This window comes from Triticum aestivum, chromosome 4A (assembly GCF_018294505.1).
Source record: "Triticum aestivum cultivar Chinese Spring chromosome 4A, IWGSC CS RefSeq v2.1, whole genome shotgun sequence".
Classification (NCBI taxonomy): Eukaryota; Viridiplantae; Streptophyta; class Magnoliopsida; order Poales; family Poaceae; genus Triticum; species Triticum aestivum.
Window position 1 is genome coordinate 287,945,142 of NC_057803.1, and position 4,344 is coordinate 287,949,485.

A 4,344-nucleotide genomic window follows, 5' to 3' on the forward strand; every position below is an offset into this window, starting at 1 on the left:
GCAATGAAGAAGAACGAAAGAAGAACAAGAAAGAAGAAGAACTAGGGTTGAGGAGAAAAGATAAAAGATAAAAAGTGGTAGATGAATTGATCGATTGTGTGTTGTTGTTCAATCGGCCGTCACCTCTTATCTATATAAGAGGCGGATGGACTTCCCGTACAAGAAAAGGACTTGCCTTGCCATCCAAATCATCAAAATCTAACCAAACTCGGACTTCTCATGACCTCCGGCCCGGATGTCCGGCTCTAGGCCCGGATGATCCGGCCTAGCCCAACTTTCTGATAGCAGCTCACTGTTTTAGCTCTAGAATCCACATACGACCTCGGATTAGGACGTTTTTATATCAAAATCAACCGCCTCAACGAGACGCACAACTTTCATGTTGAACACTTTTCAATCCGAGGCCATCTTGATGGCGTTTCAGGCCTTTTACTTAAGTCTGTAGTAGAAAAAGCTGTCCGAACGTCCGGACTTCTACCCGAATTGTCCAGCCTCCACTCGGATCATCCGGGACTGGACGCAGATCATATGGCTTCATCATAAATCTTTTGTTGCTTTCGGTGCTTCAATTTCCCGGATGATCCGGTCCCCGGCCCGGATGATCTGGCCAAACACTGCTGCAGCGCACAATTTTGCCTGTAACTTTTGCATACGACCTCAGATGGGGACGATTTTTACATCAAAATCATCCGTTTCGACGAGAAAAAGAACTTTGCAGCTGTAACTTTTTGCATCAGAGGCCATCTTGGTTAGGTTTCATGCCATTTTCTAATCTGGTGCCAATACGAACATCTCTAAGATTGTCATAACTTTTGCATCCAAGCTCCGTTTTGGACCATCTATATATTTATTCTCATCAGCTTGAAGAGAGTCATCCAATGATGACATGAAATCATGAATTTGACATCATCTCATTATAGCCTCAAGTTACTCTTTGCGACCATGCCATTTTTGAGCGTCAACACATGCCCCCTATTTTTCGGCAAAGGTAGCGTGCCGAAAAATAATTTGTACCTGTTGGTTCTAAGGACGATGTCAACACTCCATCGTCCACTTTGCATGTGCTTAGGGCGATAAATATATATCGGCCATTATTTGTTTGAATCCTTGATGCAAACTTGGGTGAAACCTTTTCAACTTCATTAACAATTCGATGATAAAGTTCCATAGACATGTATCTCAAGGCCATCCTCTGAACCATATTGTTCACCCTTTTCTTAGGACTTTGCAGATAATCAACAATAAACTTTATCCAATCCTCACTTTTACCTGCATAAAAAAATATTAGTGGCCGAAGCGGTGGACTTCGGTTTGGCCTTACCTATGTTGACGAGACTAAGCATCGGCTATTGATAGAAATGCAACACACCATGATTAACATAGTAGCCAGATGCTTGCTGTGCCAACTTTTCCGAATTGTCATGTCAAGAAATATGAACAATTTTAAAGCAACCCAAGGTAAATTTTGCATCTAGACATACCTCAAGATAAACTGTAAGTGATTCGTCAAAACATTGATAACTCTTGAATATTTGTTGTACTACTCATAACGAATCACACAAAGCCTCAATATGTATAGCACCTATGGTGACCAAAAGCTCCAAATCAAATAAAATTTTATATTCGGCTATGATTATTGTGAAAAAAATATTTTAAGCGGCATGAGGCTTGTTTTGGTCTCCAATTGAACTAAGGACGGTGTTAGGATACTACACCGGCCATGCTTTGACATATTCTTAGGGCGATAGATAAATATCGGCCATTAACATGAGGTCCATGTAGAATTCACCCACCAAATTATTTATAGCCGAAATAAACAAATAAAATAGGAATAAAATATTTCGGCCCCTTTGTATTAGCAACAATGTAACTAACCATATGTATAGTAATTTGGTAATACCCTCTCATGATATAGAAAATTATGTTGCATCCATGGATCAAAATAAATCCATGGAGGGTAATTGATCATACCTAGGGATGAATTCCATGGCAAAGGCATCAATGACATGGTTGAAGAAAATGAATGATGTACTAACCGAAGATTTTGATGTTGTGATGCACACCTTCGACTTAATTGTTTGTTGCTTCCATTCTTCTCTTTCTTCACTTTTATTGTACTTATTGCAATAGAAGCATGCAAATCATTTTTGTTATGATTGGTCTTCTTGAGAATCCATGCCATGTTCTTCTTTCTCAGCTCTTGTGCACTAAGATTTTGTAATTCCTTCTTTTACCAATACGACAAGCCGAGTGGGCACGTCGGCTGTGATTTTGTTTCAACCAATGGCAACTCGTTTTGGACCTTGTGCACCCTCAACCTCTTTTCTTCAGATTTGGCACTCTGATTTTTATCAATTGATTGCTTCACTTCTTTGCCTTTTGTAGCCAATGTCAACATTTTAATTGGCTCTTTATCCTTTAAGATCAAATCTGAATTGGCACTCTTGCAACCATCTTTTTTAACTCGATATACTTGCTTGATCACCTCTTTCTTCTTTCTTGAGCTCTGAACCGATTCCTTATGATTGAAACGGTCTTTAACATGTGATTGTTCAAATGTTGATCTTCTCGGAGCTTCATAATATTGGTGAGATGGTTTAAAATAAGATGGAGAATGTGCCCTTGTATCGTACCTGTCCCATGATGGATATGAATCTACATGAGCATAGGAAGGCATCCACGACATTGACATTGGCGGCCCAATATAAGGATATGAATATGTTGCATGAAAATTTTCACTTTTCCAATACCGATCCTCATATTTGCGCCTTGGGGGTGATCTTGATTCTTTTGCATTAGTTGGCCGATAAGCACTTCTCTCTTCACTCTTCTTTTGATATTTATCTAATAATTGTGCAAAAGTGACCTTGGATTTCTTGCACTTGTGATTATTGCGGCCTTTGTTTCCTTTGGTTGTGCTTGCACCGATCTCTGAATTTGCTTGCCGCCCCCAGTCCTTGGCGTCTCCATTGTAGCTTCGATGGAATTTTCGCCCTCAAGATTATGTTCATTATGCTCTTCAACAACTTCTTTACTTGAAAGCTTGATCCCATCACCTGCAGTTTTTACCTTCTCTTTAAATGGATCGGCTTGAAGTAGCCGATACAAAAACTTTCTGCCATCGGGACCAATCGGAATAGACTGGTCATCTCTTGGTGTCTCAACACATTTCAATCGTCCTTTATCAATGGCCGATTTAACTATTTGACAAAACATGTTGCAATCCTTAAAATTATGCTTGGACGAATCATGCAACTTACAATACATTCGTCCCTGGACAGATGGCTCAACATGGTGATCAAGAATTCTAATATAATTATTTCTCAACAACAAATTAAATATTTGATCACACATGCTTGAATTTAAGGTAAACTTTTTATTCTCTAGCCGATCTTGTTGTGAGAACGGCTTTGGAGTTAAGCAAACGAATGGTTCAGATTTTGCATCACCCCATTCGGCTTTGCATTGTGTTTTGCACTCTATCTTCGATGTCTTTGGATAAGAAACTATACTGGCATCGGTTTGCTCAGAGGATTTTAACCTTGGCTTTAAATTTCTGAAACGAAAATAGTTAGAACATTGTAACACCCCGGATGTAATTTACCTAATATGTACTCCAACTCTTGCCGTTTCCGGCGCTAAGTTATTTTATTTCCTCGGGTTCGAGTTTTTGTCTCCGTGTGTTGTTGTCGTTGTCATGCATCTCATATCATGTCATCATGTGCATTACATTTGCATACGTGTTCGTCTCATGCATCCGAGCATTTTCCCCGTTGTCCGTTTTGCATTCCGGCGCTCCTATCTCCTCCGGTGGTCCTTTCTATCTTTCTTTCGTGTGTGGGGGTTAAACATTTCTGGATTGGACCGAGACTTGCCAAGCGGCCTTGGTTTACTACCGGTAGACTGCCTGTCAAGTTTTGTACCATTTGGACTTCGTTTGATACTCCAACGGTTAACCGAGGGACCGAGAAGGCCTCATGTGTGTTGCAGCCCAACACCCTTCCAATTTGGCCCAAAACCCACCAAAACCCTCTCCATCATCTAGAGCGTTCGATCATGATCGCGTGGCCAAAAACCGTACCTCATTTGGACTCTCCTAGCTCCCTCTATGCCTATAAATATCCCCCCCTCCGAAATTCCCGGATCTCCTTCTTCCCCAAACCCTAAAAAATCGCCTCGCGCCGCGCCGGACACGTCCGGTCCGGCCGGACAAAGCACACCGCCGCCGCCTGACGAATCCCCGCGCGCCAGGTGGCGCCGCACCCCCTCCTGCGCCGCCGGCCCGCCGAGCCCGGGTCGGGCCCCCGCGAGGCCCAGCCGCTCTGCCGCCCGCGCCTGCTTCCT